The sequence below is a fragment of the Ranitomeya imitator genome, chromosome 1 (genome assembly GCF_032444005.1).
Source record: "Ranitomeya imitator isolate aRanImi1 chromosome 1, aRanImi1.pri, whole genome shotgun sequence".
NCBI classification, from domain to species: domain Eukaryota; kingdom Metazoa; phylum Chordata; class Amphibia; order Anura; family Dendrobatidae; genus Ranitomeya; species Ranitomeya imitator.
The window spans coordinates 635190713-635213782 of NC_091282.1; positions in this window are offsets into that span (position 1 = coordinate 635190713).

Sequence of the window (23070 nt, forward strand, 5' to 3'; positions counted from 1 at the left end):
CTGCAGGTTACATCTACTACATAATCTGTGCTCAGAGAGTCATCACTGTTATCTGTGGTGTTACATAGGACTGCAGGTGACAACTACTACATTATCTGTACTCAGAGAGTTATCACTGTTATCTGTGGTGTTACATAGGACTGCAGGTTACATCTACTACATAATCTGTGCTCAGAGAGTTATCACTGTTATCGGTGGTGTTACATAGGACTGCAGGTGACAACTACTACATTATCTGTACTCAGAGAGTTATCACTGTGTTATCTGTGGTGTTACATAGGACTGCAGGTGACATCTACTACATTATCTGTACTCAGAGAGTTATCACTGTTATCTGTGGTGTTACATAGGACTGCAGGTGACATCTACTACATTATCTGTGCTCAGAGAGTTATCACTGTTATCTGTGGTGTTACATAGGACTGCAGGTAACATCTACTACATTATCTGTACTCAGAGAGTTATCACTGTTATCTGTGGTGTTACATAGGACTGCAGGTGACATCTACTACATTAGCTGTGCTCAGAGAGTCATCGCTGTTATCTGTGGTGTTACATAGGACTGCAGGTGACATCTACTACATTATCTGTACTCAGAGAGTTATCACTGTTATCTGTGGTGTTACATAGGACTGCAGGTAACATCTACTACATTATCTGTACTCAGAGAGTTATCACTGTTATCTGTGGTGTTACATAGGACTGCAGGTGACATCTACTACATTAGCTGTGCTCAGAGAGTCATCGCTGTTATCTGTGGTGTTACATAGGACTGCAGGTGACATCTACTACATTATCTGTACTCAGAGAGTTATCACTGTTATCTGTGGTGTTACATAGGACTGCAGGTTACATCTACTACATTATCTGTGCTCAGAGAGTTATCACTGTTATCTGTGGTGTTACATAGGACTGCAGGTAACATCTACTACATTATCTCTACTCAGAGAGTCATCACTGTTATCTGTGGTGTTACATAGGACTGCAGGTGACATCTACTACATTATCTGTACTCAGAGAGTTATCACTGTTATCTGTGGTGTTACATAGGACTGCAGGTGACATCTACTACATTATCTGTGCTCAGAGAGTTATCACTGTTATTTGTGGTGTTACATAGGACTGCAGGTTACATCTACTACATAATCTGTGCTCAGAGAGTCATCACTGTTATCTGTGGTGTTACATAGGACTGCAGGTGACAACTACTACATTATCTGTACTCAGAGAGTTATCACTGTTATCTGTGGTGTTACATAGGACTGCAGGTGACATCTACTACATTATCTGTGCTCAGAGAGTTATCACTGTTATCTGTGGTGTTACATAGGACTGCAGGTAACATCTACTACATTATCTGTACTCAGAGAGTTATCACTGTTATCTGTGGTGTTACATAGGACTGCAGGTGACATCTACTACATTAGCTGTGCTCAGAGAGTCATCGCTGTTATCTGTGGTGTTACATAGGACTGCAGGTGACATCTACTACATTATCTGTACTCAGAGAGTTATCACTGTTATCTGTGGTGTTACATAGGACTGCAGGTGACATCTACTACATTATCTGTACTCAGAGAGTTATCACTGTTATCTGTGGTGTTACATAGGACTGCAGGTTACATCTACTACATTATCTGTGCTCAGAGAGTTATCACTGTTATCTGTGGTGTTACATAGGACTGCAGGTAACATCTACTACATTATCTCTACTCAGAGAGTCATCACTGTTATCTGTGGTGTTACATAGGACTGCAGGTAACATCTACTACATTATCTGTACTCAGAGAGTTATCACTGTTATCTGTGGTGTTACATAGGACTGCAGGTGACATCTACTACATTATCTGTGCTCAGAGAGTTATCACTGTTATTTGTGGTGTTACATAGGACTGCAGGTTACATCTACTACATAATCTGTGCTCAGAGAGTCATCACTGTTATCTGTGGTGTTACATAGGACTGCAGGTGACAACTACTACATTATCTGTACTCAGAGAGTTATCACTGTGTTATGTGTGGTGTTACATAGGACTGCAGGTTACATCTACTACATAATCTGTGCTCAGAGAGTTATCACTGTTATCGGTGGTGTTACATAGGACTGCAGGTGACAACTACTACATTATCTGTACTCAGAGAGTTATCACTGTTATCTGTGGTGTTACATAGGACTGCAGGTGACATCTACTACATTATCTGTACTCAGAGAGTTATCACTGTTATCTGTGGTGTTACATAGGACTGCAGGTGACATCTACTACATTATCTGTGCTCAGAGAGTTATCACTGTGTTATCTGTGGTGTTACATAGGACTGCAGGTAACATCTACTACATTATCTGTACTCAGAGAGTTATCACTGTTATCTGTGGTGTTACATAGGACTGCAGGTGACATCTACTACATTAGCTGTGCTCAGAGAGTCATCGCTGTTATCTGTGGTGTTACATAGGACTGCAGGTGACATCTACTACATTATCTGTACTCAGAGAGTTATCACTGTTATCTGTGGTGTTACATAGGACTGCAGGTAACATCTACTACATTATCTGTACTCAGAGAGTTATCACTGTTATCTGTGGTGTTACATAGGACTGCAGGTGACATCTACTACATTAGCTGTGCTCAGAGAGTCATCGCTGTTATCTGTGGTGTTACATAGGACTGCAGGTGACATCTACTACATTATCTGTACTCAGAGAGTTATCACTGTTATCTGTGGTGTTACATAGGACTGCAGGTAACATCTACTACATTAGCTGTGCTCAGAGAGTTATCACTGTTATCTGTGGTGTTACGTAGGACTGCAGGTAACATCTACTACATTATCTGTGCTCAGAGAGTTATCACTGTTATCTGTGGTGTTACATAGGACTGCAGGTAACATCTACTACATTATCTCTACTCAGAGAGTCATCACTGTTATCTGTGGTGTTACATAGGACTGCAGGTGACATCTACTACATTATCTGTACTCAGAGAGTTATCACTGTTATCTGTGGTGTTACATAGGACTGCAGGTGACATCTACTACATTATCTGTGCTCAGAGAGTTATCACTGTTATTTGTGGTGTTACATAGGACTGCAGGTTACATCTACTACATAATCTGTGCTCAGAGAGTCATCACTGTTATCTGTGGTGTTACATAGGACTGCAGGTGACAACTACTACATTATCTGTACTCAGAGAGTTATCACTGTTATCTGTGGTGTTACATAGGACTGCAGGTGACATCTACTACATTATCTGTGCTCAGAGAGTTATCACTGTTATCTGTGGTGTTACATAGGACTGCAGGTAACATCTACTACATTATCTGTACTCAGAGAGTTATCACTGTTATCTGTGGTGTTACATAGGACTGCAGGTGACATCTACTACATTAGCTGTGCTCAGAGAGTCATCGCTGTTATCTGTGGTGTTACATAGGACTGCAGGTGACATCTACTACATTATCTGTACTCAGAGAGTTATCACTGTTATCTGTGGTGTTACATAGGACTGCAGGTGACATCTACTACATTATCTGTACTCAGAGAGTTATCACTGTTATCTGTGGTGTTACATAGGACTGCAGGTTACATCTACTACATTATCTGTGCTCAGAGAGTTATCACTGTTATCTGTGGTGTTACATAGGACTGCAGGTAACATCTACTACATTATCTCTACTCAGAGAGTCATCACTGTTATCTGTGGTGTTACATAGGACTGCAGGTAACATCTACTACATTATCTGTACTCAGAGAGTTATCACTGTTATCTGTGGTGTTACATAGGACTGCAGGTGACATCTACTACATTATCTGTGCTCAGAGAGTTATCACTGTTATTTGTGGTGTTACATAGGACTGCAGGTTACATCTACTACATAATCTGTGCTCAGAGAGTCATCACTGTTATCTGTGGTGTTACATAGGACTGCAGGTGACAACTACTACATTATCTGTACTCAGAGAGTTATCACTGTGTTATCTGTGGTGTTACATAGGACTGCAGGTTACATCTACTACATAATCTGTGCTCAGAGAGTTATCACTGTTATCGGTGGTGTTACATAGGACTGCAGGTGACAACTACTACATTATCTGTACTCAGAGAGTTATCACTGTTATCTGTGGTGTTACATAGGACTGCAGGTGACATCTACTACATTATCTGTACTCAGAGAGTTATCACTGTTATCTGTGGTGTTACATAGGACTGCAGGTGACATCTACTACATTATCTGTACTCAGAGAGTTATCACTGTTATCTGTGGTGTTACATAGGACTGCAGGTGACATCTACTACATTATCTGTGCTCAGAGAGTTATCACTGTGTTATCTGTGGTGTTACATAGGACTGCAGGTAACATCTACTACATTATCTGTACTCAGAGAGTTATCACTGTTATCTGTGGTGTTACATAGGACTGCAGGTGACATCTACTACATTAGCTGTGCTCAGAGAGTCATCGCTGTTATCTGTGGTGTTACATAGGACTGCAGGTGACATCTACTACATTATCTGTACTCAGAGAGTTATCACTGTTATCTGTGGTGTTACATAGGACTGCAGGTAACATCTACTACATTATCTGTACTCAGAGAGTTATCACTGTTATCTGTGGTGTTACATAGGACTGCAGGTGACATCTACTACATTAGCTGTGCTCAGAGAGTCATCGCTGTTATCTGTGGTGTTACATAGGACTGCAGGTGACATCTACTACATTATCTGTACTCAGAGAGTTATCACTGTTATCTGTGGTGTTACATAGGACTGCAGGTGACATCTACTACATTATCTGTACTCAGAGAGTTATCACTGTTATCTGTGGTGTTACATAGGACTGCAGGTAACATCTACTACATTAGCTGTGCTCAGAGAGTTATCACTGTTATCTGTGGTGTTACGTAGGACTGCAGGTAACATCTACTACATTATCTCTACTCAGAGAGTCATCACTGTTATCTGTGGTGTTACATAGGACTGCAGGTGACATCTACTACATTATCTGTACTCAGAGAGTTATCACTGTTATCTGTGGTGTTACATAGGACTGCAGGTAACATCTACTACATTATCTGTATTCAGAGAGTTATCACTGTTATCTGTGGTGTTACGTAGGACTGCAGGTAACATCTACTACATTATCTCTACTCAGAGAGTTATCACTGTTATCTGTGGTGTTACATAGGACTGCAGGTGACATCTACTACATTATCTGTACTCAGAGAGTTATCACTGTTATTTGTGGTGTTACATAGGACTGCAGGTGACAACTACTACATTATCTGTACTCAGAGAGTTATCACTGTTATCTGTGGTGTTACATAGGACTGCAGGTAACATCTACTACATTATCTGTACTCAGAGAGTTATCACTGTTATCTGTGGTGTTACATAGGACTGCAGGTAACATCTACTACATTAGCTGTGCTCAGAGAGTTATCACTGTTATCTGTGGTGTTACATAGGACTGCAGGTGACATCTACTACATTATCTGTACTCAGAGAGTTATCACTGTGTTATCTGTGGTGTTACATAGGACTGCAGGTAACATCTACTACATTATCTCTACTCAGAGAGTCATCACTGTTATCTGTGGTGTTACATAGGACTGCAGGTGACATCTACTACATTATCTGTGCTCAGAGAGTTATCACTGTTATCTGTGGTGTTACATAGGACTGCAGGTGACATCTACTACATTATCTGTGCTCAGAGAGTTATCACTGTTATCTGTGGTGTTACATAGGACTGCAGGTGACATCTACTACATTATCTCTACTCAGAGAGCTATCACTGTTATCTGTGGTGTTACATAGGACTGCAGGTGACATCTACTACATTATCTGTACTCAGAGAGTCATCGCTGTTATCTGTGGTGTTACATAGGACTGCAGGTAACATCTACTACATTATCTGTGCTCAGAGAGTCATCGCTGTTATCTGTGGTGTTACATAGGACTGCAGGTGACATCTACTACATTATCTCTACTCAGAGAGTTATCACTGTTATCTGTGGTGTTACATAGGACTGCAGGTAACATCTACTACATTAGCTGTGCTCAGAGAGTTATCACTGTTATCTGTGGTGTTACATAGGACTGCAGGTAACATCTACTACATTATCTCTACTCAGAGAGTCATCACTGTTATCTGTGGTGTTACATAGGACTGCAGGTGACATCTACTACATTATCTGTACTCAGAGAGTTATCACTGTTATCTGTGGTGTTACATAGGACTGCAGGTAACATCTACTACATTATCTCTACTCAGAGAGTTATCACTGTTATCTGTGGTGTTACATAGGACTGCAGGTAACCTCTACTACATAATCTGTGCTCAGAGAGTCATCACTGTTATCTGTGGTGTTACATAGGACTGCAGGTGACAACTACTACATTATCTGTACTCAGAGAGTTATCACTGTTATCTGTGGTGTTACATAGGACTGCAGGTAACATCTACTACATTATCTGTACTCAGAGAGTTATCACTGTTATCTGTGGTGTTACATAGGACTGCAGGTGACATCTACTACATTAGCTGTGCTCAGAGAGTCATCGCTGTTATCTGTGGTGTTACATAGGACTGCAGGTGACATCTACTACATTATCTGTACTCAGAGAGTTATCACTGTTATCTGTGGTGTTACATAGGACTGCAGGTAACATCTACTACATTAGCTGTGCTCAGAGAGTTATCACTGTTATCTGTGGTGTTACATAGGACTGCAGGTGACATCTACTACATTATCTGTACTCAGAGAGTTATCACTGTGTTATCTGTGGTGTTACATAGGACTGCAGGTAACATCTACTACATTATCTCTACTCAGAGAGTCATCACTGTTATCTGTGGTGTTACATAGGACTGCAGGTGACATCTACTACATTATCTGTGCTCAGAGAGTTATCACTGTTATCTGTGGTGTTACATAGGACTGCAGGTGACATCTACTACATTAGCTGTGCTCAGAGAGTCATCGCTGTTATCTGTGGTGTTACATAGGACTGCAGGTGACATCTACTACATTATCTGTACTCAGAGAGTTATCACTGTTATCTGTGGTGTTACATAGGACTGCAGGTAACATCTACTACATTATCTGTACTCAGAGAGCTATCACTGTTATCTGTGGTGTTACATAGGACTGCAGGTGACATCTACTACATTAGCTGTGCTCAGAGAGTCATCGCTGTTATCTGTGGTGTTACATAGGACTGCAGGTGACATCTACTACATTATCTGTACTCAGAGAGTTATCACTGTTATCTGTGGTGTTACATAGGACTGCAGGTAACATCTACTATATTAGCTGTGCTCAGAGAGTTATCACTGTTATCTGTGGTGTTACATAGGACTGCAGGTAACATCTACTACATTATCTCTACTCAGAGAGTCATCACTGTTATCTGTGGTGTTACATAGGACTGCAGGTAACATCTACTACATTATCTCTACTCAGAGAGTTATCACTGTTATCTGTGGTGTTACATAGGACTGCAGGTGACATCTACTACATTATCTGTACTCAGAGAGTTATCACTGTGTTATCTGTGGTGTTACATAGGACTGCAGGTAACATCTACTACATTATCTCTACTCAGAGAGTCATCACTGTTATCTGTGGTGTTACATAGGACTGCAGGTTACATCTACTACATTATCTCTACTCAGAGAGTTATCACTGTTATCTGTGGTGTTACATAGGACTGCAGGTGACAACTACTACATTATCTGTGCTCAGAGAGTTATCTTTGTGTTATCTGTGGTGTTACATAGGACTGCAGGTGACATCTACTACATTATCTGTACTCAGAGAGTTATCACTGTGTTATCTGTGGTGTTACATAGGACTGCAGGTAACATCTACTACATAATCTGTGCTCAGAGAGTCATCACTGTTATCTGTGGTGTTACATAGGACTGCAGGTGACAACTACTACATTATTTGTGCTCAGAGAGTTATCACTGTGTTATCTGTGGTGTTACATAGGACTGCAGGTAACATCTACTACATTATCTGTGCTCAGAGAGTCATCACTGTTATCTGTGGTGTTACATAGGACTGCAGGTGACAACTACTACATTATTTGTGCTCAGAGAGTTATCACTGTGTTATCTGTGGTGTTACATAGGACTGCAGGTGACATCTACTACATTATCTGTACTCAGAGAGTTATCACTGTGTTATCTGTGGTGTTACATAGGACTGCAGGTAACATCTACTACATTATCTCTACTCAGAGAGTCATCACTGTTATCTGTGGTGTTACATAGGACTGCAGGTTACATCTACTACATTATCTCTACTCAGAGAGTCATCACTGTTATCTGTGGTGTTACATAGGACTGCAGGTTACATCTACTACATTATCTCTACTCAGAGAGTCATCACTGTTATCTGTGGTGTTACATAGGACTGCAGGTAACCCATACTATATTATCGGTACTCAGAGAGTTATCACTGTGTTATTTGTGGTGTTACATGGGACTGCAGGTGACCTCTACTACATTATCTGTACTCAGAGAGTGATCACTGTTATCTGTGGTGTTACATAGGACTGCAGGTAACCTCTACTACATTATCTGTACTCAGAGAGTTATCACTGTGTTATCTGTGGTGTTACATAGGACTGCAGGTAACCCATACTATATTATCTGTACTCAGAGAGTTATCACTGTGTTATTTGTGGTGTTACATAGGACTGCAGGTAACCTCTAGTACATTATCTGTACTCAGAGAGTGATCACTGTTATCTGTGGTGTTACATAGGACTGCAGGTAACCTCTAGTACATTATCTGTACTCAGAGAGTGATCACTGTGTTATCTGTGGTGTTACATAGGACTGCAGGTAACCCATACTATATTATCGGTACTCAGAGAGTTATCACTGTGTTATCTGTGGTGTTACATAGGACTGCAGGTGACATCTACTACATTATCTCTACTCAGAAAGCTATCACTGTGTTATCTGTGGTGTTACATAGGACTGCAGGTGACATCTACTACATTATCTCTACTCAGAAAGCTATCACTGTGTTATCGTGGTGTTACATAGGACAACAGGTAACCTCTACTACATTATCTGTACTCGGAGAGTTATCACTGTGTTATCTGTGGTGTTACATAGGACTGCAGGTGACATCTACTACATTATTTGTACTCAGAGAGTTATCACTGTGTTATCTGTGGTGTTACATAGGACTGCAGGTGACATCTACTAAATTATCTGTACTCAGAGAGTTATCACTGTGCTGTCTGTGGTGTTACATAGGACTGCAGGTGACATCTAATACATTATATGTACTCAGGGAGTTATCGCTGTGTTATCTGTGGTGTTACATAGGACTGCAGGTAACCTCTACTAAATTATCTGTACTCAGAGAGTTATCACTGTGCTGTCTGTGGTGTTACATAGGACTGCAGGTGACATCTAATACATTATATGTACTCAGGGAGTTATCGCTGTGTTATCTGTGGTGTTACATAGGACTGCAAGTAACCTCTACTACATTATCTGTACTCAGAGAGTTATCACTGTTATCTGTGGTGTTACATAGGACTGCAGGTTACATCTACTACATTATCTGTGCTCAGAGAGTTATCACTGTTATCTGTGGTGTTACATAGGACTGCAGGTAACATCTACTACATTATCTCTACTCAGAGAGTCATCACTGTTATCTGTGGTGTTACATAGGACTGCAGGTAACATCTACTACATTATCTGTACTCAGAGAGTTATCACTGTTATCTGTGGTGTTACATAGGACTGCAGGTGACATCTACTACATTATCTGTGCTCAGAGAGTTATCACTGTTATTTGTGGTGTTACATAGGACTGCAGGTTACATCTACTACATAATCTGTGCTCAGAGAGTCATCACTGTTATCTGTGGTGTTACATAGGACTGCAGGTGACAACTACTACATTATCTGTACTCAGAGAGTTATCACTGTGTTATCTGTGGTGTTACATAGGACTGCAGGTTACATCTACTACATAATCTGTGCTCAGAGAGTTATCACTGTTATCGGTGGTGTTACATAGGACTGCAGGTGACAACTACTACATTATCTGTACTCAGAGAGTTATCACTGTTATCTGTGGTGTTACATAGGACTGCAGGTGACATCTACTACATTATCTGTACTCAGAGAGTTATCACTGTTATCTGTGGTGTTACATAGGACTGCAGGTGACATCTACTACATTATCTGTACTCAGAGAGTTATCACTGTTATCTGTGGTGTTACATAGGACTGCAGGTGACATCTACTACATTATCTGTGCTCAGAGAGTTATCACTGTGTTATCTGTGGTGTTACATAGGACTGCAGGTAACATCTACTACATTATCTGTACTCAGAGAGTTATCACTGTTATCTGTGGTGTTACATAGGACTGCAGGTGACATCTACTACATTAGCTGTGCTCAGAGAGTCATCGCTGTTATCTGTGGTGTTACATAGGACTGCAGGTGACATCTACTACATTATCTGTACTCAGAGAGTTATCACTGTGTTATCTGTGGTGTTACATAGGACTGCAGGTTACATCTACTACATAATCTGTGCTCAGAGAGTTATCACTGTTATCGGTGGTGTTACATAGGACTGCAGGTGACAACTACTACATTATCTGTACTCAGAGAGTTATCACTGTTATCTGTGGTGTTACATAGGACTGCAGGTGACATCTACTACATTATCTGTACTCAGAGAGTTATCACTGTTATCTGTGGTGTTACATAGGACTGCAGGTGACATCTACTACATTATCTGTACTCAGAGAGTTATCACTGTTATCTGTGGTGTTACATAGGACTGCAGGTGACATCTACTACATTATCTGTGCTCAGAGAGTTATCACTGTGTTATCTGTGGTGTTACATAGGACTGCAGGTAACATCTACTACATTATCTGTACTCAGAGAGTTATCACTGTTATCTGTGGTGTTACATAGGACTGCAGGTGACATCTACTACATTAGCTGTGCTCAGAGAGTCATCGCTGTTATCTGTGGTGTTACATAGGACTGCAGGTGACATCTACTACATTATCTGTACTCAGAGAGTTATCACTGTTATCTGTGGTGTTACATAGGACTGCAGGTAACATCTACTACATTATCTGTACTCAGAGAGTTATCACTGTTATCTGTGGTGTTACATAGGACTGCAGGTGACATCTACTACATTAGCTGTGCTCAGAGAGTCATCGCTGTTATCTGTGGTGTTACATAGGACTGCAGGTGACATCTACTACATTATCTGTACTCAGAGAGTTATCACTGTTATCTGTGGTGTTACATAGGACTGCAGGTGACATCTACTACATTATCTGTACTCAGAGAGTTATCACTGTTATCTGTGGTGTTACGTGGGACTGCAGGTAACATCTACTACATTATCTCTACTCAGAGAGTCATCACTGTTATCTGTGGTGTTACATAGGACTGCAGGTGACATCTACTACATTATCTGTACTCAGAGAGTTATCACTGTTATCTGTGGTGTTACATAGGACTGCAGGTAACATCTACTACATTATCTGTATTCAGAGAGTTATCACTGTTATCTGTGGTGTTACGTAGGACTGCAGGTAACATCTACTACATTATCTCTACTCAGAGAGTTATCACTGTTATCTGTGGTGTTACATAGGACTGCAGGTGACATCTACTACATTATCTGTACTCAGAGAGTTATCACTGTTATTTGTGGTGTTACATAGGACTGCAGGTGACAACTACTACATTATCTGTACTCAGAGAGTTATCACTGTTATCTGTGGTGTTACATAGGACTGCAGGTAACATCTACTACATTATCTGTACTCAGAGAGTTATCACTGTTATCTGTGGTGTTACATAGGACTGCAGGTAACATCTACTACATTAGCTGTGCTCAGAGAGTTATCACTGTTATCTGTGGTGTTACATAGGACTGCAGGTGACATCTACTACATTATCTGTACTCAGAGAGTTATCACTGTGTTATCTGTGGTGTTACATAGGACTGCAGGTAACATCTACTACATTATCTCTACTCAGAGAGTCATCACTGTTATCTGTGGTGTTACATAGGACTGCAGGTGACATCTACTACATTATCTGTGCTCAGAGAGTCATCACTGTTATCTGTGGTGTTACATAGGACTGCAGGTGACATCTACTACATTATCTGTGCTCAGAGAGTTATCACTGTTATCTGTGGTGTTACATAGGACTGCAGGTGACATCTACTACATTATCTGTGCTCAGAGAGTTATCACTGTTATCTGTGGTGTTACATAGGACTGCAGGTGACATCTACTACATTATCTCTACTCAGAGAGCTATCACTGTTATCTGTGGTGTTACATAGGACTGCAGGTGACATCTACTACATTATCTGTGCTCAGAGAGTCATCGCTGTTATCTGTGGTGTTACATAGGACTGCAGGTGACATCTACTACATTATCTGTGCTCAGAGAGTCATCGCTGTTATCTGTGGTGTTACATAGGACTGCAGGTGACATCTACTACATTAGCTGTGCTCAGAGAGTTATCACTGTTATCTGTGGTGTTACATAGGACTGCAGGTAACATCTACTACATTAGCTGTGCTCAGAGAGTTATCACTGTTATCTGTGGTGTTACATAGGACTGCAGGTAACATCTACTACATTATCTCTACTCAGAGAGTCATCACTGTTATCTGTGGTGTTACATAGGACTGCAGGTGACATCTACTACATTATCTGTACTCAGAGAGTTATCACTGTTATCTGTGGTGTTACATAGGACTGCAGGTAACCTCTACTACATAATCTGTGCTCAGAGAGTCATCACTGTTATCTGTGGTGTTACATAGGACTGCAGGTGACAACTACTACATTATCTGTACTCAGAGAGTTATCACTGTTATCTGTGGTGTTACATAGGACTGCAGGTAACATCTACTACATTATCTGTACTCAGAGAGTTATCACTGTTATCTGTGGTGTTACATAGGACTGCAGGTAACATCTACTACATTATCTGTGCTCAGAGAGTTATCACTGTTATCTGTGGTGTTACATAGGACTGCAGGTGACATCTACTACATTAGCTGTGCTCAGAGAGTCATCGCTGTTATCTGTGGTGTTACATAGGACTGCAGGTGACATCTACTACATTAGCTGTGCTCAGAGAGTTATCACTGTTATCTGTGGTGTTACATAGGACTGCAGGTGACATCTACTACATTATCTGTACTCAGAGAGTTATCACTGTGTTATCTGTGGTGTTACATAGGACTGCAGGTAACATCTACTACATTATCTCTACTCAGAGAGTCATCACTGTTATCTGTGGTGTTACATAGGACTGCAGGTGACATCTACTACATTATCTGTGCTCAGAGAGTTATCACTGTTATCTGTGGTGTTACATAGGACTGCAGGTGACATCTACTACATTAGCTGTGCTCAGAGAGTCATCGCTGTTATCTGTGGTGTTACATAGGACTGCAGGTGACATCTACTACATTATCTGTACTCAGAGAGTCATCACTGTTATCTGTGGTGTTACATAGGACTGCAGGTAACATCTACTACATTATCTGTACTCAGAGAGCTATCACTGTTATCTGTGGTGTTACATAGGACTGCAGGTGACATCTACTACATTAGCTGTGCTCAGAGAGTCATCGCTGTTATCTGTGGTGTTACATAGGACTGCAGGTGACATCTACTACATTATCTGTACTCAGAGAGTTATCACTGTTATCTGTGGTGTTACATAGGACTGCAGGTAACATCTACTATATTAGCTGTGCTCAGAGAGTTATCACTGTTATCTGTGGTGTTACATAGGACTGCAGGTAACATCTACTACATTATCTCTACTCAGAGAGTCATCACTGTTATCTGTGGTGTTACATAGGACTGCAGGTAACATCTACTACATTATCTCTACTCAGAGAGTTATCACTGTTATCTGTGGTGTTACATAGGACTGCAGGTGACATCTACTACATTATCTGTACTCAGAGAGTTATCACTGTGTTATCTGTGGTGTTACATAGGACTGCAGGTAACATCTACTACATTATCTCTACTCAGAGAGTCATCACTGTTATCTGTGGTGTTACATAGGACTGCAGGTTACATCTACTACATTATCTCTACTCAGAGAGTTATCACTGTTATCTGTGGTGTTACATAGGACTGCAGGTGACAACTACTACATTATCTGTGCTCAGAGAGTTATCTTTGTGTTATCTGTGGTGTTACATAGGACTGCAGGTGACATCTACTACATTATCTGTACTCAGAGAGTTATCACTGTGTTATCTGTGGTGTTACATAGGACTGCAGGTAACATCTACTACATAATCTGTGCTCAGAGAGTCATCACTGTTATCTGTGGTGTTACATAGGACTGCAGGTGACAACTACTACATTATTTGTGCTCAGAGAGTTATCACTGTGTTATCTGTGGTGTTACATAGGACTGCAGGTAACATCTACTACATTATCTGTGCTCAGAGAGTCATCACTGTTATCTGTGGTGTTACATAGGACTGCAGGTGACAACTACTACATTATTTGTGCTCAGAGAGTTATCACTGTGTTATCTGTGGTGTTACATAGGACTGCAGGTGACATCTACTACATTATCTGTACTCAGAGAGTTATCACTGTGTTATCTGTGGTGTTACATAGGACTGCAGGTAACATCTACTACATTATCTCTACTCAGAGAGTCATCACTGTTATCTGTGGTGTTACATAGGACTGCAGGTTACATCTACTACATTATCTCTACTCAGAGAGTCATCACTGTTATCTGTGGTGTTACATAGGACTGCAGGTTACATCTACTACATTATCTCTACTCAGAGAGTCATCACTGTTATCTGTGGTGTTACATAGGACTGCAGGTAACCCATACTATATTATCGGTACTCAGAGAGTTATCACTGTGTTATTTGTGGTGTTACATGGGACTGCAGGTGACCTCTACTACATTATCTGTACTCAGAGAGTGATCACTGTTATCTGTGGTGTTACATAGGACTGCAGGTAACCTCTACTACATTATCTGTACTCAGAGAGTTATCACTGTGTTATCTGTGGTGTTACATAGGACTGCAGGTAACCCATACTATATTATCTGTACTCAGAGAGTTATCACTGTGTTATTTGTGGTGTTACATAGGACTGCAGGTAACCTCTAGTACATTATCTGTACTCAGAGAGTGATCACTGTTATCTGTGGTGTTACATAGGACTGCAGGTAACCTCTAGTACATTATCTGTACTCAGAGAGTGATCACTGTGTTATCTGTGGTGTTACATAGGACTGCAGGTAACCCATACTATATTATCGGTACTCAGAGAGTTATCACTGTGTTATCTGTGGTGTTACATAGGACTGCAGGTGACATCTACTACATTATCTCTACTCAGAAAGCTATCACTGTGTTATCTGTGGTGTTACATAGGACTGCAGGTGACATCTACTACATTATCTCTACTCAGAAAGCTATCACTGTGTTATCGTGGTGTTACATAGGACAACAGGTAACCTCTACTACATTATCTGTACTCGGAGAGTTATCACTGTGTTATCTGTGGTGTTACATAGGACTGCAGGTGACATCTACTACATTATTTGTACTCAGAGAGTTATCACTGTGTTATCTGTGGTGTTACATAGGACTGCAGGTGACATCTACTAAATTATCTGTACTCAGAGAGTTATCACTGTGCTGTCTGTGGTGTTACATAGGACTGCAGGTGACATCTAATACATTATATGTACTCAGGGAGTTATCGCTGTGTTATCTGTGGTGTTACATAGGACTGCAGGTAACCTCTACTAAATTATCTGTACTCAGAGAGTTATCACTGTGCTGTCTGTGGTGTTACATAGGACTGCAGGTGACATCTAATACATTATATGTACTCAGGGAGTTATCGCTGTGTTATCTGTGGTGTTACATAGGACTGCAAGTAACCTCTACTACATTATCTGTACTTGGAGAGTTATGACTGTGTTATCTGTGGTGTTACATAGGACTGCAGGTAACCTCTACTACATTATCTGTACTCGGAGAGTTATCACTGTGTTATCTGTGGTGTTACATAGGACTGCAGGTGACATCTACTACATTATTTGTACTCGGAGACTTATCACTGTGTTATCTGTGGTGTTACATAGGACTGCAGGTGACATCTACTACATTATTTGTGCTCAGAGAGTTATCACTGTGTTATCTGTGGTGTTACATAGGACTGCAGGTGCCATCTACTACATTATCTCTACTCAGAGAGTTATCACTGTGTTATCTGTGGTGTTACACAGGACTGCAGGTGCCATCTACTACATTATCTGTACTCAGAGAGTTATCACTGTTATTTGTGGTGTTACATAGGACTGCAGGTTACATCTACTACATAATCTGTGCTCAGAGAGTCATCACTGTTATCTGTGGTGTTACATAGGACTGCAGGTGACAACTACTACATTATCTGTACTCAGAGAGTTATCACTGTTATCTGTGGTGTTACATAGGACTGCAGGTTACATCTACTACATAATCTGTGCTCAGAGAGTTATCACTGTTATCGGTGGTGTTACATAGGACTGCAGGTGACAACTACTACATTATCTGTACTCAGAGAGTTATCACTGTGTTATCTGTGGTGTTACATAGGACTGCAGGTGACATCTACTACATTATCTGTACTCAGAGAGTTATCACTGTTATCTGTGGTGTTACATAGGACTGCAGGTGACATCTACTACATTATCTGTGCTCAGAGAGTTATCACTGTTATCTGTGGTGTTACATAGGACTGCAGGTAACATCTACTACATTATCTGTACTCAGAGAGTTATCACTGTTATCTGTGGTGTTACATAGGACTGCAGGTGACATCTACTACATTAGCTGTGCTCAGAGAGTCATCGCTGTTATCTGTGGTGTTACATAGGACTGCAGGTGACATCTACTACATTATCTGTACTCAGAGAGTTATCACTGTTATCTGTGGTGTTACATAGGACTGCAGGTAACATCTACTACATTATCTGTACTCAGAGAGTTATCACTGTTATCTGTGGTGTTACATAGGACTGCAGGTGACATCTACTACATTAGCTGTGCTCAGAGAGTCATCGCTGTTATCTGTGGTGTTACATAGGACTGCAGGTGACATCTACTACATTATCTGTACTCAGAGAGTTATCACTGTTATCTGTGGTGTTACATAGGACTGCAGGTTACATCTACTACATTATCTGTGCTCAGAGAGTTATCACTGTTATCTGTGGTGTTACATAGGACTGCAGGTAACATCTACTACATTATCTCTACTCAGAGAGTCATCACTGTTATCTGTGGTGTTACATAGGACTGCAGGTGACATCTACTACATTATCTGTACTCAGAGAGTTATCACTGTTATCTGTGGTGTTACATAGGACTGCAGGTGACATCTACTACATTATCTGTGCTCAGAGAGTTATCACTGTTATTTGTGGTGTTACATAGGACTGCAGGTTACATCTACTACATAATCTGTGCTCAGAGAGTCATCACTGTTATCTGTGGTGTTACATAGGACTGCAGGTGACAACTACTACATTATCTGTACTCAGAGAGTTATCACTGTTATCTGTGGTGTTACATAGGACTGCAGGTGACATCTACTACATTATCTGTGCTCAGAGAGTTATCACTGTTATCTGTGGTGTTACATAGGACTGCAGGTAACATCTACTACATTATCTGTACTCAGAGAGTTATCACTGTTATCTGTGGTGTTACATAGGACTGCAGGTGACATCTACTACATTAGCTGTGCTCAGAGAGTCATCGCTGTTATCTGTGGTGTTACATAGGACTGCAGGTGACATCTACTACATTATCTGTACTCAGAGAGTTATCACTGTTATCTGTGGTGTTACATAGGACTGCAGGTGACATCTACTACATTATCTGTACTCAGAGAGTTATCACTGTTATCTGTGGTGTTACATAGGACTGCAGGTTACATCTACTACATTATCTGTGCTCAGAGAGTTATCACTGTTATCTGTGGTGTTACATAGGACTGCAGGTAACATCTACTACATTATCTCTACTCAGAGAGTCATCACTGTTATCTGTGGTGTTACATAGGACTGCAGGTAACATCTACTACATTATCTGTACTCAGAGAGTTATCACTGTTATCTGTGGTGTTACATAGGACTGCAGGTGACATCTACTACATTATCTGTGCTCAGAGAGTTATCACTGTTATTTGTGGTGTTACATAGGACTGCAGGTTACATCTACTACATAATCTGTGCTCAGAGAGTCATCACTGTTATCTGTGGTGTTACATAGGACTGCAGGTGACAACTACTACATTATCTGTACTCAGAGAGTTATCACTGTGTTATCTGTGGTGTTACATAGGACTGCAGGTTACATCTACTACATAATCTGTGCTCAGAGAGTTATCACTGTTATCGGTGGTGTTACATAGGACTGCAGGTGACAACTACTACATTATCTGTACTCAGAGAGTTATCACTGTTATCTGTGGTGTTACATAGGACTGCAGGTGACATCTACTACATTATCTGTACTCAGAGAGTTATCACTGTTATCTGTGGTGTTACATAGGACTGCAGGTGACATCTACTACATTATCTGTGCTCAGAGAGTTATCACTGTGTTATCTGTGGTGTTACATAGGACTGCAGGTAACATCTACTACATTATCTGTACTCAGAGAGTTATCACTGTTATCTGTGGTGTTACATAGGACTGCAGGTGACATCTACTACATTAGCTGTGCTCAGAGAGTCATCGCTGTTATCTGTGGTGTTACATAGGACTGCAGGTGACATCTACTACATTATCTGTACTCAGAGAGTTATCACTGTTATCTGTGGTGTTACATAGGACTGCAGGTAACATCTACTACATTATCTGTACTCAGAGAGTTATCACTGTTATCTGTGGTGTTACATAGGACTGCAGGTGACATCTACTACATTAGCTGTGCTCAGAGAGTCATCGCTGTTATCTGTGGTGTTACATAGGACTGCAGGTGACATCTACTACATTATCTGTACTCAGAGAGTTATCACTGTTATCTGTGGTGTTACATAGGACTGCAGGTAACATCTACTACATTAGCTGTGCTCAGAGAGTTATCACTGTTATCTGTGGTGTTACGTAGGACTGCAGGTAACATCTACTACATTATCTGTGCTCAGAGAGTTATCACTGTTATCTGTGGTGTTACATAGGACTGCAGGTAACATCTACTACATTATCTCTACTCAGAGAGTCATCACTGTTATCTGTGGTGTTACATAGGACTGCAGGTGACATCTACTACATTATCTGTACTCAGAGAGTTATCACTGTTATCTGTGGTGTTACATAGGACTGCAGGTGACATCTACTACATTATCTGTGCTCAGAGAGTTATCACTGTTATTTGTGGTGTTACATAGGACTGCAGGTTACATCTACTACATAATCTGTGCTCAGAGAGTCATCACTGTTATCTGTGGTGTTACATAGGACTGCAGGTGACAACTACTACATTATCTGTACTCAGAGAGTTATCACTGTTATCTGTGGTGTTACATAGGACTGCAGGTGACATCTACTACATTATCTGTGCTCAGAGAGTTATCACTGTTATCTGTGGTGTTACATAGGACTGCAGGTAACATCTACTACATTATCTGTACTCAGAGAGTTATCACTGTTATCTGTGGTGTTACATAGGACTGCAGGTGACATCTACTACATTAGCTGTGCTCAGAGAGTCATCGCTGTTATCTGTGGTGTTACATAGGACTGCAGGTGACATCTACTACATTATCTGTACTCAGAGAGTTATCACTGTTATCTGTGGTGTTACATAGGACTGCAGGTGACATCTACTACATTATCTGTACTCAGAGAGTTATCACTGTTATCTGTGGTGTTACATAGGACTGCAGGTTACATCTACTACATTATCTGTGCTCAGAGAGTTATCACTGTTATCTGTGGTGTTACATAGGACTGCAGGTAACATCTACTACATTATCTCTACTCAGAGAGTCATCACTGTTATCTGTGGTGTTACATAGGACTGCAGGTAACATCTACTACATTATCTGTACTCAGAGAGTTATCACTGTTATCTGTGGTGTTACATAGGACTGCAGGTGACATCTACTACATTATCTGTGCTCAGAGAGTTATCACTGTTATTTGTGGTGTTACATAGGACTGCAGGTTACATCTACTACATAATCTGTGCTCAGAGAGTCATCACTGTTATCTGTGGTGTTACATAGGACTGCAGGTGACAACTACTACATTATCTGTACTCAGAGAGTTATCACTGTGTTATCTGTGGTGTTACATAGGACTGCAGGTTACATCTACTACATAATCTGTGCTCAGAGAGTTATCACTGTTATCGGTGGTGTTACATAGGACTGCAGGTGACAACTACTACATTATCTGTACTCAGAGAGTTATCACTGTTATCTGTGGTGTTACATAGGACTGCAGGTGACATCTACTACATTATCTGTACTCAGAGAGTTATCACTGTTATCTGTGGTGTTACATAGGACTGCAGGTGACATCTACTACATTATCTGTACTCAGAGAGTTATCACTGTTATCTGTGGTGTTACATAGGACTGCAGGTGACATCTACTACATTATCTGTGCTCAGAGAGTTATCACTGTGTTATCTGTGGTGTTACATAGGACTGCAGGTAACATCTACTACATTATCTGTACTCAGAGAGTTATCACTGTTATCTGTGGTGTTACATAGGACTGCAGGTGACATCTACTACATTAGCTGTGCTCAGAGAGTCATCGCTGTTATCTGTGGTGTTACATAGGACTGCAGGTGACATCTACTACATTATCTGTACTCAGAGAGTTATCACTGTTATCTGTGGTGTTACATAGGACTGCAGGTAACATCTACTACATTATCTGTACTCAGAGAGTTATCACTGTTATCTGTGGTGTTACATAGGACTGCAGGTGACATCTACTACATTAGCTGTGCTCAGAGAGTCATCGCTGTTATCTGTGGTGTTACATAGGACTGCAGGTGACATCTACTACATTATCTGTACTCAGAGAGTTATCACTGTTATCTGTGGTGTTACATAGGACTGCAGGTGACATCTACTACATTATCTGTACTCAGAGAGTTATCACTGTTATCTGTGGTGTTACATAGGACTGCAGGTAACATCTACTACATTAGCTGTGCTCAGAGAGTTATCACTGTTATCTGTGGTGTTACGTAGGACTGCAGGTAACATCTACTACATTATCTCTACTCAGAGAGTCATCACTGTTATCTGTGGTGTTACATAGGACTGCAGGTGACATCTACTACATTATCTGTACTCAGAGAGTTATCACTGTTATCTGTGGTGTTACATAGGACTGCAGGTAACATCTACTACATTATCTGTACTCAGAGAGTTATCACTGTTATCTGTGGTGTTACGTAGGACTGCAGGTAACATCTACTACATTATCTCTACTCAGAGAGTTATCACTGTTATCTGTGGTGTTACATAGGACTGCAGGTGACATCTACTACATTATCTGTACTCAGAGAGTTATCACTGTTATTTGTGGTGTTACATAGGACTGCAGGTGACAACTACTACATTATCTGTACTCAGAGAGTTATCACTGTTATCTGTGGTGTTACATAGGACTGCAGGTAACATCTACTACATTATCTGTACTCAGAGAGTTATCACTGTTATCTGTGGTGTTACATAGGACTGCAGGTGACATCTACTACATTAGCTGTGCTCAGAGAGTCATCGCTGTTATCTGTGGTGTTACATAGGACTGCAGGTGACATCTACTACATTATCTGTACTCAGAGAGTTATCACTGTTATCTGTGGTGTTACATAGGACTGCAGGTAACATCTACTACATTATCTGTACTCAGAGAGTTATCACTGTTATCTGTGGTGTTACATAGGACTGCAGGTGACATCTACTACATTAGCTGTGCTCAGAGAGTCATCGCTGTTATCTGTGGTGTTACATAGGACTGCAGGTGACATCTACTACATTATCTGTACTCAGAGAGTTATCACTGTTATCTGTGGTGTTACATAGGACTGCAGGTAACATCTACTACATTAGCTGTGCTCAGAGAGTTATCACTGTTATCTGTGGTGTTACATAGGACTGCAGGTGACATCTACTACATTATCTGTACTCAGAGAGTTATCACTGTGTTATCTGTGGTGTTACATAGGACTGCAGGTAACATCTACTACATTATCTCTACTCAGAGAGTCATCACTGTTATCTGTGGTGTTACATAGGACTGCAGGTGACATCTACTACATTATCTGTGCTCAGAGAGTTATCACTGTTATCTGTGGTGTTACATAGGACTGCAGGTGACATCTACTACATTATCTGTGCTCAGAGAGTTATCACTGTTATCTGTGGTGTTACATAGGACTGCAGGTAACATCTACTACATTATCTCTACTCAGAGAGTCATCACTGTTATCTGTGGTGTTACATAGGACTGCAGGTGACATCTACTACATTATCTGTACTCAGAGAGTTATCACTGTTATCTGTGGTGTTACATAGGACTGCAGGTAACATCTACTACATTATCTCTACTCAGAGAGTTATCACTGTTATCTGTGGTGTTACATAGGACTGCAGGTAACCTCTACTACATAATCTGTGCTCAGAGAGTCATCACTGTTATCTGTGGTGTTACATAGGACTGCAGGTGACAACTACTACATTATCTGTACTCAGAGAGTTATCACTGTTATCTGTGGTGTTACATAGGACTGCAGGTAACATCTACTACATTATCTGTACTCAGAGAGTTATCACTGTTATCTGTGGTGTTACATAGGACTGCAGGTGACATCTACTACATTAGCTGTGCTCAGAGAGTCATCGCTGTTATCTGTGGTGTTACATAGGACTGCAGGTGACATCTACTACATTATCTGTACTCAGAGAGTTATCACTGTTATCTGTGG